The following is a 15,248-nucleotide window of genomic DNA, read 5'->3' on the forward strand; positions in this document are numbered from 1 at the left end:
TCTCCCAAACCAGACACCTCTCACTCCCCTCCACTCTCTGGTGGGAGACACAAAGGCAGAGATCACGAGCTGGGAGAAGAACAATTTGCTGGAAGCATCAATGAGATAAAAAAATTGACCAGTAACAGCAGCAATACTACTAAAACACCATGTAAACGAAAAGTAGTACAGCAGTCCAAAATTAAGCAGCTTTGCAGTGTATGAGATATGGTCAAATAGATACCTGTTGACATACTTTGAAATGAGTGTCAAAGCTGCAAATTTTTGACAAAGTTTTATAATGTACTGGGTGACTTGCAAAATTACTTGTAACTAGCTACTGGACGAGTCTTTAATTCCAAATTTAAAAAACTAAGTTGTTCAAGATGGAATATTGGAATACATGAAGTCCTAAATTGAGTACTTTGCTTTAACATCTAAACCATGTCTGTTTTTTTGAAAATAGCTTGAGTTTAATTTTATTTCCCTATTGTAATACAGTTTAGCTTGCATTTGTTCAAATGCCAAGCCATCAGCTAGCAAATAGTGTTCATAAGAAAAGGCTGGATTTTATTATCTTATTATTTTGGGAAAATATGCAATCCACAGTTTTAAAGAACTGTGCTCTGATCAATTAAAGCTGCCATTTATTTGGTGACATAAGGTAAAGCTTAATCTTGTTCTTCTATTTAATTTCTGTAAATTACAACAGTGAAATTTATTCTTACAGTTTAATGTGAGGAAGATCATCCCTCTTCTGTCCTGCCCCTTTCCCCCTATTTTCCTATTAATATTTACAAACTTCTTCCTTTACTTTAACTTATCAGGCATGTATTATGGTTAGACTAAACATTCCTTACTTCTTTCCTCCCACCATGACCATCAAACTAGCACAAATTAGCACTCAGTCCCCTCATAATTTCCCCTGAGCATCTGTACCCTGAAGGCAGTTCACATGATAGAATGAGGTTTATGTATGAACTCCAGAAAATAAATGAGCAGAAAATGCAATTGCCTGAGGGCTGTCCTGGCTCTCCTGTGTTTCACATGGCCACTGACAGCAGCAATGTGACAGTCCCTCAATATATCTTTTGCAGCGGCCTCCAGCTTCCCTAGGCTTCTCCATGCTCTCACCACATTTGATCATGTGCTTGGACTTCCTGTGTGCTTTTTGTACCAGAGCTTTGCTTCTAGTGCAAACTCCACTGGGTTCTTTTGTGTTCATTAAATGGGAGCTGCAGTGCCAAAAGGTCTCCTAGATCTCCCCTAGCTTACCTCGTGCTTGCTCTTGGCCTCCACGACCAGAGGATGCAGCTGTCTCTTAGCAGCAACAAAATACAGAAGTGCTGGGCAGTTTTTCTCAGACTGTTGGCTCTGGTACTTGGGGTTTTTTTTGCTTTTTTCCTAGAATGCTTCCGAGCCCATCTTGGTGGTCTGTGCTGTGCTGCTCAGGCATCCTGTGATGCCGACTTGCCACCTGCAAACCTGGCTTTGCACTTGGCTTTCACTGCTCTCTCATCTGCTGTTTCCTTGCTGCAGCCTCTTGTCCTTCACTGCTGCCACATCCAACCAGTTCTCCCCTCACCGCCTCATATGGCCATGGAGAGCTGCTTTCCCTTTGGCAAGGTCACAGATTTTACCTACAGGAACAATTATTTAAGCTTTTTCCTCTAATTAAAAGGTTTGAGTTTTGAAGATGAGAGAACATCTGTTTTTTACTATTTTCAAAATTAAAAGGGATGTATCTGTTTAAATATTGATGGTTTAGTCTTCTGGTCTTTCCCATACTAAAATAACTTAAATAATGGAATGGAATATCGAATCATACTGGAGAGTCATTGAACGAATTATGGACTTCTTTTGAACGTGTGTAAAGCAATAGCAAAACTCAGTTTGTCAGAAATGTTTTGTCCTCGTCGAAGTGTATCCTCATTAACTTATAAAAGTAACCTTTCAGAATAAAATTTGTTAGGGATTTTGGCAGTCTTTTTTATTTTGGCAGGTAATGAATGTGAATGTAATAGTGCTGGAGCAGAGCCCTTGGCTATCTACATGCATTTATACAGCTTTATGTATCTGAAACATACTTCCTAATTTTTGTGATGTCTGGATCATGCTGTTTTTTGTGGTTTACATATATCTAACTGATGGTGTGTTTATATTTTGAAGACAGAAGAGCCTTTGATCGATCTTTTGAGTATGTAAAATTATGCTGATAGCTTTAATCACAATTATAATATCCTTCTCTGGGTATATGACTCATATATTTGCAGCTAAGTGTTTATTAATAATGGCTGTTACTGGCTGAAACCTATGATATCACAGAATGAAACTGGGATTTTAACTGAAAGAGAATGATCAGTATACACAAATATTTAAACTATGATAAAATCCCCTAAAAAGGGATTTTTTTCCCTGCCCCGAGCAGGAAACAGAGTTTTAGAATAATGGACTTGTGGGAGGCTCAGAGTTGTACTTTTGTGAGCTGCTAGTTTAGTTGTTTAAGCTACATAGGGAGTTGATCAAGGGCTGTGTGGAGTTTATTTAGCTTTTTCCAGGTTCTGAGTTGTTTATGGCTAAGGATTTGCAGCATCATGATGGAAACATGAAGACCATACATTGGATCTTTGAAGAGAGAAATAACTCCCCAGGTTATAATTTCAAGTCTGTTTAAGAAGTTACTTGGAAGTGTATGCTTTGGATTTAGTTTGCCCTCAGAACTCTCTGTCTTGAATAGAAAACTTCACTTTTTTTGCTGCTGCTGGATTTTCCTGTGACCTGTTTGTTGTTCTGGTATGTCTGTATCATGCTCCTGACTGTCTCTAAGGGTTGGTGGGGAGGCATAGAGTGTGGTATTGTTGTGGGCTGACCCCCCTGCTGCCCTGTCCTCTGTCTGGTTTGAATGCAGTGGTTCAGCATTTCAGTCCCATCAACTGAAACTGAAGCATAAAAGGAGTGTGATCTTAGGGTTTAATCTAGGAAAGACTGAGATCATAAGCTGAAGGAGGAAGTTGGGAGTAGTGGTGATGTCAGTCCATTTATGACTGTGTGGCTATCATGAATTACTCACAATGAATTTTAAATAGACACTGAGAAATAAACACTAATTGCTTTGTAGTGTCTGCATCTACCCAAAAGACTGCATGTGTCCTTTTGGATGAAGATTTTTACTGTTTACCTGCAAGCAGAAAATTAGACTTACCACAGCACATGTGACTGGAATTACTTACTGAGACTCAAACTCCTAGAGAAAACAAAAGCTTGCCTACAAGAGGTAGCATTTTACTAGGAGTGCCTGATCTGGCCATCTACCTTGAATTTGTTAATCTCCTCTTGGTATCACGGTCAGTGTTAGCAGTGAAATCCAGCAGTCACTCATGTGTGTCATTGCAGCCTTCCTTAGGAGGTGCTGGAGGAGCTGGAGCTGCCATGGGGCTGCTCCTGAACCTGGCTCCCTGAGGGCTGGCTGGCAGGGGGGGCATGCACGGAGGGTTTCAAGTGAGTCTGACTTCATCACTTCAGACACAGTCAGCTCTGGCTGTAGCTGAATTAGCTGAGCCATAAATTGATGGGCCCTGTGATGTCACCTGCTATTTCAGCAAGGTTTGTGATACAGACCGCAGGCTACATGTCACCTAAAACTGTTCTTGAAGTTTGAAAAAAATGGTGTACAGGTTTCTTTGAATGTGAATACTTGCAATTATTTTTGCAGCTAATTTATCCTTTATCCCGTCCAGAGTAATTGAAGAGTTCATTGAGGTCTGAAACTGATCATGACAGTATCTGAGGTGTTGGGAAATAGAAGAGGAGGCAGTTCCTAAATGATGAGATTGGCTGGTGTCTGGTGTTGTTCCTGTCATATTTCAGTGCTACTGGAATTTTGTTTTTGCAGAGCTGATAGAATGTTAAGGGACTTAATCTATTACACTGGCATCTTTTGAAAACAAAAATAGAAATCTAATGTTGTGTGTCTGGTGCTACCAGGCTTTCTTCCAAGTTTGTAATGACGAGATAACAATGAAGCTGAAAGTGTCAAATGACCTGAATATGTTTTCAGTGAGCCTGAGTTGTTTTGATTTCTCTTAAAGACAGGGAGGCTTTCAGGGATGGAAATGCTCATGCTAGGAGAAAAGCAAACTTCAGTAGCTTTCACAAATGCAAACCTTATACCAGTTTCTAGCTGTATATACTTAGAGCTACAGACTTCTGTCTCTTTCAATGCGAAAGACCTGATGATGGGCTTGAGAAGGTCTGGATCACCTGCTGCTGCTCAGGGGCATTTGTGTAATGTTCAGAACATTTTAATATGCTTTCTGTAGGAGAGACACCATTAATTGGTGGTGTAGAGCTTGTAGATTCAGGAGTCCTTGGTTTTGGTTTTCCTTTGTTTCACTTATAAGCTGAGTCAAGATGACACTTCTTGCTGCTGTCGGCACATTTAAATTAAGTAAAGAAGTTAGACTTTTCTTATGTTGTCCTTTATTCACTTCAGTGGTGTTTATCTTCCCCATTGAAACGGAGGTTGTATGAAAATACTTACAAGTTCAAGATATCTACTTTAATGAAAAAATTACACTTGTGATATAGACCACAGAAACAAAGTATGTAACATTATAAATCCAGACCACTGGTTTTATGGAGAGTTTCAGCTGTGAACCAGTTTAGGTTATTTTTGCATTTGCTATACAGATTACGTATAATGAAAATTTTTCAGTGGGATATTGCCAATGCCAAGGAAAAATAAAATCTGAGGTAACACAGGCAGTAGATTATCTCAGTGTAAGCATGAATGTGTCTTAATAGCTCAAAGTAACTGAAAAGGACTGTAAGAAAAAAGTAAAATTAAGCAGAAGAGCTTTTTGAGCATAATTTTTGAGAAGAAAGAAAGCAGAGGAAAAGAGAGAATCCTTTTAAGTAGCTGATAGAGGAAACATAATTATCGATGACTCTGACTGATGCCAACTCTCACATCCCATTTCTTTAAAAGTTAGAAAGTTTGGGTTAAAATGATGACTGATTTTTGAAAAAATGTGCTGAAATAGTGGTGAGGGTTTTTTGGGCTTTTTTTGTTATTATTCCCCCCTGCCGTCTGGGTGCAAAAAAGATTAAATCCACTGAAAACGCTCAATTTTTTTCCTGAAGATGTTGTATACATTTCCATTGTAGAAAAACTTCATTTCATGTTCATTTGATTGCCTGGTTCCTTAAAAAAGGTGCTGCAGTAAAAGCTGGCCTTGAAACAGTATGGTTTCATTGCTGACTCTTTTTAGTTTATTTTGTGTCTCATTGGGCTAGAGGCACCTTTCTAATCCCAGCTTTAGGGTCTCTAATGGAGCATGTCACAATTTGAAGTCATTGAGAACAACATCTAACCAGTCTTGGAAACATTGTTCGTCTTTTCTTTTGCTTTTACTGCTCTTCTGTACATTATAATTATGTGATATATATTTAATTTCAACAGCTCTCACTTGTACTCTCATTTTCTTTCTAAAATTTCAGTCTTGATTTTAATATTAAAAAGCTGTTTTCTGCAACGGTAATAAATTGCTTGCATACAAATGGGGATGTGGAAAAAATTGAGAACTCTTTCTGAGAAATTAAGGAGGGGAAAATTCTCTGTGTAGTAAAGTAAACGGTTATTTGAAAGTTAAATGTGAGACCCATTATATTGGGGTATCCACTACTGCTTACATTGTTAATTAAAGGTATCTATCTGAAGATAATTGTTGATTTTTAGCAATTGATATTGCAGCTGGTGAGATGTCCTATTATGTAATCTGTTCCTTCTGATTTAAGTTTTCTTCTGATTCAATTTAATAGTACTTAAGCTTTTGAGTTTTAGTACAAACCTGCGAAACATCAAACCCCACTTCAGTTACTTGGGAAAACTGCATTATAAGATTCTTGCTAAAGTCAAAAGGAAGACCCTGTTTATTTTATGCGCTCTCGGGGTCTCTGGACAAGTTTTGTAAGTGTAATGAACTGAACTCATATGGTCATTGCTTAGCTTTAAATAATAACAAAATGAACTGTGTGCAAAAATAGCATAAAGAATACCAAAAGGGAAAGTTACACCCATGTGGAGAGAGGGGAGAGAGGACACTGCCTTTTCTTTGCCTCACGTGAAATTCACGGGATCTGAGCTTTCATAAACTTAATTTTGCTGAAGGACAATCTTGATAAGATGAAGTAATGATGTTTACTTATGTATATGGAGGACTGTAGAATAACTGGAAGGAATTAGAACTATTTTCTTGATTCTTAGCATGAGGCCACTACTGTAATTCTTCTGCAAATGGTCTTTTTAAAAGAATGTTACTCCTTATGGTAGAAGATTAGAAAATGTTTTGAGGGTTTTCTTTTAACTGATGCTAAAATTTTCAAATGTTTCTGAAAAACAAATCCAGGGATACAAGACATAGTATAACATGTTAATTTATTTGCAAATTATAATATAAACAGGTAAACCAAAATTGTCACTACTACTCCATTGGTTTACTTTGTTTATTCGTTGACAAACACACAAATTTATCTTGAATACATCTGCTTTGTACACTAACAGATTTATGGAAACTCGTTATTTAGGTAATGAGTATAGCTCTCCAGGTGAATGAGTTGGTTTTATCGAATGATGTGTGTGGAAAATGTCAATATGCATGGTCTTATTTTACTTCTAAAAACCTGGATGACATGTCAAGTTATTTTAGTAATTTTAAAAAGCAGACAATTTGTGATACCTTAATTATGAAAGTCTCTAGGGGGACTTAAAAATGCTTATTTTGTATTTTTCAATATAAAAAGTCTTCATTTAGAAGCTAACATCTAAAGTCTTTGTATGACATTGGAAAAATACTCCTCTGCTTTAATGAATTTCATGAATGTTAATAAGCCAAGCTGTGTTTGGAGAGGGTCTTGCCTCTTAAGTAATGTTTTCCAACAACTTGTCATTCTTTGAGACCATTATGTAGATCTTGTGATGTCACAGGAATCTCCATGGCAACACAGACGTCATTAACATGAAGCATAAGCAAAGCTGTCTTTATTCAAACCATTTATTTATTTATTTATTTATTTGAAAGAATAAGGAAAAAAGTGGGTTAGGAAAAAAACCTTTCATCTTTGAATGCTTTCTGAGATAAAATAATGTGAGAGCTTCTAATTTAAAAATAAAATAAGGGTAACTTTTCCCAAAGAAGGATCTATTCTCAGGTGTTCTGATGAGGTACCTGCCTTCTAGCTTTCTGTACTAGAGATGTTGCAAAGCTGAACTGCTGCAACAAGCTGAATTTGTTGTTGCCTCTACTAACAGGCTCCAGTTTTGTTTGTTTATATAATTGTATATAAAGTCTATGAACACAGATCTTGAGTTCAACAGGAAAATGCCATCAACACATTTCTTTAGTGTCGTATATATAAAAGGGTGGTAAAGGAATGCTAAGTGGTATTCTAGTCTGAAAAGTAGTGAGGATCACCTGCTGCTATAAAGACCCTGAGCATCTACCCTTTTTACAGTAAATTTGCAAAACGATTTATTATTCTTAACAGCACTTCTTCAAGATTGGGTTTGTAACCATTTTTCAGCCTAATGTTTTAGTTTTAATGTAACATTATGAAAAGATAAAACGAAAAGCAACAAATGTGAAACTTTACACAATTACTTAATTTTTCTACCTAAACTAGTCAATCTTGCTACCATATTCACTCTTGTAACCAGGTAAAATTTTAGAATTAACCCCACTTTCCAAAACAGTAGTCTGTTCTAAAAGAAAAACTGTGTGAAGATCCTATAGCAAATGTTTCAGGGTTGACTGAGGGGACTTGCTATAGAAGCAAACCTCCAGAATCTAGCTAATTTCAAATTATTCACTGTGGGTTTTCAGGAACTTCTTTTGAGGTGCTTTCAGTAGTCAGCTATAAATTAACAGATTAATGCAACCTCTGATCTGGGTTGCATTTTGCATAAGAATTAAATCCCTGTGAGAATTACGTAGATAAAGCACTATAGTCTGTCATCTGTAAGGATGCTAACTAAAAGTGTTCGAAATACTGAAGAGGTTTACTGAAGTTTTCAGCTGGAGTCTTAACTTCTACACATTTTTAGCAGGAATTATTTAAAGCATTAATTTACTATAAATGTGCTTATTCTATAATTTTAGCGTGGTCTGATTAGTCATCAGACATTCTCTCTGTCTGGCTTGCTGGGTTCTTCGCACCCTCCTGCTGCAGCACCAGGGTTATTATCCTTGGTACCACGGTTCCTCTTCCCCCACAGGCAGCGGGTGGTTTGGGTCTCAAGTCAAGCAAGGAGCTGCAGTGATGTCTGGGACTTTTTTCTCCTGTGAAATACTCCTCCCAGGTATTATTAAGTGGCATGTAGTTAGCTGTGATACTGCAAGTGAGTCCCTTCCCTGACACATGAGCTGTTGTATCTGAGACTGTAAACATCTAAGCTATCATATGACATTGGATAAGCCTAATCATCCTTATCCATGGTATGCAGTGAGCTCATGTCTCCAGGATTTGCAAGTAGTGACAGGTCTGCAAATGCCTCTTCAACTTGTATTCCACTTGCCAGCATCTCAATTTTCCTTTCAACTGAAAAGCATTTCTGTAAAGCAGCTACTTGCTCTTGCTGAAAAAATAAACACTATAAACAGAATAACATTGTAGAAATTAAATAAGTTAAAAGGAAAAGAAAGCTAATCTAGTTATTATTTTGATATGCAGATGACCACTACATTTTAATTAAAAAGAGTAGTTAGTACAAGTCAAAAGCATCTTGGGCTTCCCTTGCATCTTTACTTGCTTTTCCTAAAAGACAGCCACTAATTCAAATGGGAATCAGAGAAGTCAGCCTTATACTATGAGATAATTTGATGTTCTGTCTTTCAGTTGACAAGCTCTTGCTTTCATAGTTTCCAGCGTGGAGCTCTAAGTGTGGGGAAACCCACTGCTGCCTTCCCTGCTTGCATCATCCCCAGCGGAGCACTGTTCACGTTAGAGTGGCTCTGCATGCATGAAGGGCTCTGTCTTTTTTTCTGAGGGGTCAGAAAATGGCCACGCCAAATTTAGTTTTCATCAGAGCACTTAAGCGTTCCCCTGGGAATGGCTTGTGCATGTATGAGCTTTTTAATTGTAACGTTCTTCTTTTTCATCCCTGGCAAGGATGAGTTGGGTGGAGGTCTGGGTTTCAGAGCACATTGATGTGGAACTAAACCTGAGCTAAACCTAGCTTGGCTGGAACAAACCATGTAGAGGGACTTATGCTTTTTATTCTAATCTAGACATACCAAAATGAAATATGGTGATTTTTAATGAAAAAGATGCATAAGGACAAACTTGACTGAATCCCTTATTATCTCTCTAAATGGCAGATGGAAAATAGTCCCCATTTTGTTTCCCATCTTGACATCTGCTTAATACTGCTCTATATTCCATCAAGGAATTCAGTGTGACTGGTTTGCTTTAGAACTAAATCTGACTAACTAACATTTTGATGTTGTTGCAAGCTGAATGTTGATTATTACATCAAGATTTGATATGGGGATTTTTCAGAGACCAGACATTCTGCTCATGTTTGCTTCTGTATCATCAGATAATAATTGATGCAGTGATTGAAAGCAGGTGCCTGCCATGACTGGGGTCATGGCACTGCTGTGAGGAAGTGGCATGTGCAGGTGGGACATGCAGCAAATGATCCATCCAATGGAACTCCTCTCTGCTCTGATATTGAAAACTGGAGGATAGAGGGAAGATTGGAAATGCAGTAGATAGCACTTGAATGTAAATGGTGATGGTAATAATAGCATTTTCAGGATGAGGGCTACCTAAGAGCAAATGAAGGCACTTTGGCTTACATAACTTCAAATTCTAGATATGCTTCACGCAATACCTCTGTATTTCATTTTGGTTGTTTTCTATGATTCTCCTAAATGTAGATGTCAACTGAAGCAAGGTAATTTTCACAAAAAGAGCTTTGAAGTATCAGGTTTATGTAACTTAAGATCCATTTTTATCATGAATATGTTAAAAGCTTGAGAAACTAAACTGAACTGTGCATAGCCTTGTGCTTACGGATTTATTCATGTACGGTCTTGAACAGATTGGTTGCAGTGAAGGTGGGAGAGGGATAATGTTTACTTTAATCTCCATGTTTATTTAGATGTTCTGCATTGGCAAATATTGCACAGCAGTGATATTAAACCCATTGTACATCCCACTTGAAAACTTCAGAGCAAAGAAAGTTTTTGAACATCTGATTCCTAGAGTTTTGGCATAAATCATTGCAATGTTCATGCATTACATTTCTACTTTAATTATGTTGTAAATTTTGTTATTAAAAAAAAAAAAAAAAAGCAAAATCTGTATGGAACTTATTTTCTTGCATACATATACCCTAGAAGATTCTAAGAACTTGAGAAACAAGAAAATTTGCTACTTGTATTTTTCCTTTCATTAGAACATGTCTGAATAGAATATACTTTTTGATTCAGAGGAAATGTCAATGAAATAGATTTTATTCTCAACCAGCAATTTTGTTCAAAATATTGCATTTACATATACATAAAATGATAACAGTATTGCATGCTGAAGAATGTGCACCATAGAGGTGACCATACTTTGTGGAGCTTTCCTTGTGAGAATTAGAAATAGTTTTAGTAAAACCTTAAGCTAATGTAATGTAGGGAATATCAAAAGAAATAAAAGTTAAGATTACATTGTAGAGGAAACCCTAAATTTATGTGTGTCCTTTTTGCAAAAATAATTGTAACTTGTGAAATTGAGTTTTCTGTGAGTGATCTTTGGTCTTTAAGAGGAAGAAAGAAAAGGGCTTCACACTGAAAACCCTTTTCTTGGTGTTGCGAAGTTTTCTTCAGATCCTGCATCACTTTTGATGAATGCATTTACATTCCAGTGCTGAGAAATAACTTTCCAGTTGGGAGCTGGGTTGACGTGAAAACAGGAATGTTGAGGCCCAGGGTGAGGGGACAGGGCTGAATGCTGATAGAGAAACATTCCCTCTTTAGTAGCTGCTGCCTCTCCTGCGAGCTTTGAAAAGAGCATCTGTCTGTGCATGTACGAGGATGTCTGGGGACCTGGGGAAATGGATGGGTGGTGTCTGGAGAAAACTGCCTTGTCCTCCAATGTCATGATGATAAGAGAAAGAATAGAACAAGTCACCTCAATACCTGCAAGTTTTTGGCTGTCTCTATGTGTAAGTGCTTATAAAAAGTCGTATGTTGTTTGTGGCTTTAGATGCTTCATTTAATCGAAGTACTTTGTTGTTTTGTTTTATTAGTAGATCTATTAAATTTGAAGGGGAATAAATGCAGGCAGTGGTCCTAAATTATTCTGTTGTTGTTTGTTAGCCACAGACATATTTATACTACTGTAGTTTTATAATAGTAAAGGGTTTTTTTAATGAAAACTGAGAGTGTAAATTTGGGAAACATGGAAACCCTTAACTTTCATTTAAAACTTGTCTTCTGTTAACAAGCATGAAACCTGAAAACTGATACCTCTGTTCTTTAGCCAGCTGTGTATATTTTCAGTATAACAAGTTGTAAGCTGAGATATGTATGTAGTAAGATACACTTATGGATAAGGGAACTGTCACCTCTGATCAGTGTAAATTCAATTTAAGAATGCATTAAAATGCAAATGAAATTGTAAACTACTAATGGGTTAAAATACCTGCTTTTAATACATAGTGAGAAAAAGAGGGTTTTTTTCATACTAATGACTTTATTTGGAAAAAAAGCTTTTGAATAGTCAAGTGGGAAATTAGACTTTTTGTCAATTGTTTAAAGGAATAGTATAGTTAAGGAGACATTGCTTGGGGAAAATACCTAGCTGTCTACTGTAAAGTGGATTCCTGTAAATAATATTGTTTTATATATCTTTAAGTAGTTGTTTGTGTTTGGGGGTATTTTTTTCGGTTTTGGTTTGTTTTTTTTTTTTTTTTTTGGGAGGGGGGTGTTTTTGGTTGTGTTGTAGTTGTTGTTTTTGGTTTTTTTAAATTAAAGTGGGTTCATATTCACATCATGCATTCAGTATCCCTATGGGAGTGCAAGTATTGTGATAGAAAAGGACTCCAGAAATGAAATTATCTTTGGGACAGGTGCTGAGGAGAGCATCTGTGAAGCTTAATACTTGGGGAACCTCAAGTCAGAGCTTATGTGGTAGCAGGGAAGAAAAGTGTTGGAAAAGCTGCTGCAAAACAAGGTTCTCTGGGGAACTTAGGTGAGGTAGCAATATCCTGACCAGGCAGTCCTTCTGGCTTTCTAAATTACTGTTACAACCTCTGCATTCCATATTGACAGCTACAATTGCAAAGATACCTTTACACTGCCTTAGCTTCCTTTGGTGAAATTCTCTTATGCACATCACCAATTTAGAGAAAATAGTTGCAAATCTGTGATTCTTTCAGGCATAACATTGACTTAATAGTTGCAAACAAGCTATATTTAGGAGTTGAAATTAATAAGGCTTAATAAGGCAATTTTGATTTAAATGATTAAGGAATGGTAGGATACAACCAAATGTGATGTGTACATCATGTAAAATTCTCTACTGCATTTTAAAAACAAATATGGGGTTTAAGCTTTAGGCTCTCTATATGTACAGTCTTACCACACCCTACAGTAAGGGAAGAAGTAAATTTGTCAAATCCCTGAGCTATTGAAACCTGCTAATAAAGGCTCTCTGCATTGTACTTTAGCTAGACAGTACTCATGTAGACTACTTTGTGAGAAATCTGGGTAGTCAAACTCACTTTCTAAGGAAAGTCTGGCATCAAAATTTAGTAAAGAATATTGTTTAGTCAAAGTTACTGAAATAGAGCTCATATCAAGAAGATATCTATCAGCCCTTCCACTGAAACTTTATTTGCTCGGTAGTGTTTCTGTGTGATACCTAACATCCCTTGAGCCAGCTTACATGCCTGCTTGTATGTCCCTTGTATGAAGTTCTTCTGCTGGTATTTCAGAGAATCACAGAATGGTTTGGGTTGGAAGGGACCTGAAAGGTCAGATAATTCTAAACCTCCTGCCGTGGACAGGGACACATTTCACTGGACCAGGTTGCTCAAGAGCCCCATCCAACCTGGTCTTGAACAATTCCAGGGATGGGGCATCCACAACTTCTCTGGGCACCCTGTTCCAGTGCCTCACATTCTTATAATGAAGAATTTTATAAAGGGCTTTACAGTTTGGACTTTTTTATCAGCTCAGTAACAAACTGTATTATGTGTTGGGTATTTGCTTCTTATTGCATGCTAATATTTTAAATAACCTGTTTTCAATTAAATTGAGTTTGTTTGATGACGACTTCTACTGAGTGGCTAGTTACTGCAGCTAGGGATTTTGGAGAAGAATGCCACTGAAGTACTTTTTTGTTGGTCTTTTATTTTTGGTCTTGTGGAAAACTCTGATAGATTAATTCAGATACAACTTACTGACTTTGATGTCATTCTTATGAGTTGAAACAGCAGGATTAGCAATGCCCTAAGATGCCAGGTGTTAGTCAGAGTTGCATGTCAAACAAAAACTGTGTTCAAGTGTGGTTCTGCAAGAGATGGTATGCAATACTGTGATGGTTGTTCTACCACAGTCAGAGGTGGACAATTCTGAAGTGCGCAGATATAATGGACAGTAACAAAAGAGTTCCCTCATTTTCACTGACTATGTGAATTCCTCACTGGTGATGAATTTTCAGCAGAGATTGGAAGTCAGGAGGTTTAGTTGGTGTGGCCATCTGAGAACTGCAACACTTGAAAGGTCATTTATCTTTCTTATGCCTTGATTTACTCGTCTTCTTTCTTACAGCACTTCACAAAGTTTAGAGAGTTTGTTTGCAGCCTGAAGTGCCTTGTGATCTTTGGTCAAAGATAATATATACATGTGATGCACTGTCTGCTCTGATAAATTTCATGCTGTCACAGGAGTCTGAATAGTCCAGGAATGGCACAGTTATTTGCCATGAGAGCCAGTGTGTTACTGGGGGCAGAAATTGAGAATTTTCCTTAAAGTGAATGAATTCATGCCTTCTGTCTTAATGTGCTGACTACCTGTTCTCTGGTGCTAAAAAGGTGAAATCTAAATAAGTTATTCAAGAATAGAAAAGTACATCCAAAACACAGCTTTTTGTTTTTACTGTGTTTGTTAAAGCTTGAAACTTTTGCATGTCAGCAGTGATTAGCAACAGACAGAAGTTTAAAGTTGAGACTTACAGACAGTAATAGAGGAAGAAGAAAGGTGGAGTGGAAAAGTGTATATGCATTTTCTGTTGAAATGAGTGCTTGCTCCGAGGCTACAAAAATAGGTTGGCAAAAAATAGAGCAATATGTGTTTTCTAAGTGTAAAGAGAGTATTTCTGTTTCTTCCCAACTAGAATATCAAATAAGTTTACCTATTAATCAACATTTTTTGTGTTTTTGTTTTCCAGTCAGTGAGTTGATTCACTTTCTCCTTTCTTTAGTCCTGCTTTCTCTTTTTAAGGAAGAAGTGTGGTGTGAATCAGGCTATTGGCTGAGAAAATAAGTTTTGACACGTCTATAACAGTTTAATGAATCAGTAATGGCTTCATTTTCCGGTGTCTTTAAGAGTAATTGAAATTGTATAAAATTCAAGATGGTACTGTAGAGTAAAGAACCCTGTGTTTTGTTGCTGGACTGTAGGATGAAGCATGTGTTCACCTCTAGGAAAATAAGCATTTTGTCCAGAGACTTCTTTATTGAATATTTCTTTTAAAGAGGCTTAGTATTCTGGAAAATTTTTTCTATTGTAAAAGTCCCATGTACCATTAAATGCGATTATTATTTTGATGAATAAGCACAGCTGGCATTTCTTTTCAATATCTGACTGCCTTCTTTTTGAGCCTATAAATGTGCTGTTGTCAAGAGATTAGCCTTTGGGGTAGCAAGTTAAATGGTTCATTTCTACTAATCGCCAGGCGGGACAGGAGCAGAGATATGAACTGGCTAGATAGACTGTTCTGAATGGTGTGTGCACTGCAGTTTGTGAGCGAGGAAATAAAGCTTAAAACAGTTATCTTTCACAAACACTGTAGCTTCAGTGTGCTACCACATGCCAGGATTGGTTAAAATTCAGATGTTACAATTGTATTGAGTTCCATTCGTTTTTCAAGGTGTTGCCCTGGGGGCTTCAGTCAGGAAGGTTTCCCACGTCTGTTGCACAGTGCCAAGTGGAAGAAAGGGAAAGGCCAAATAGTTTTGTATTGGCTCCTGGCAGTTTTAGGGTGGATTAGTT

The 15,248-nt window shown here is 37.2% G+C and overlaps 1 protein-coding gene across 11 annotated transcripts in view; it reads left to right on the forward strand.

Moving 5' to 3' along the window:
- The window catches only part of RAPGEF2 (Rap guanine nucleotide exchange factor 2), a 186,520-nt gene that overhangs the window by 79,051 nt on the left and 92,221 nt on the right, over positions 1-15,248 (forward strand). The window lies entirely within an intron of this gene.

The sequence above is a fragment of the Corvus kubaryi genome, unplaced genomic scaffold, assembly GCF_017639235.1.
Source record: "Corvus kubaryi isolate FWS band 111438036 unplaced genomic scaffold, C.kubaryi_AGA036_p1.0 71, whole genome shotgun sequence".
In the NCBI taxonomy this organism is placed as follows: domain Eukaryota; kingdom Metazoa; phylum Chordata; class Aves; order Passeriformes; family Corvidae; genus Corvus; species Corvus kubaryi.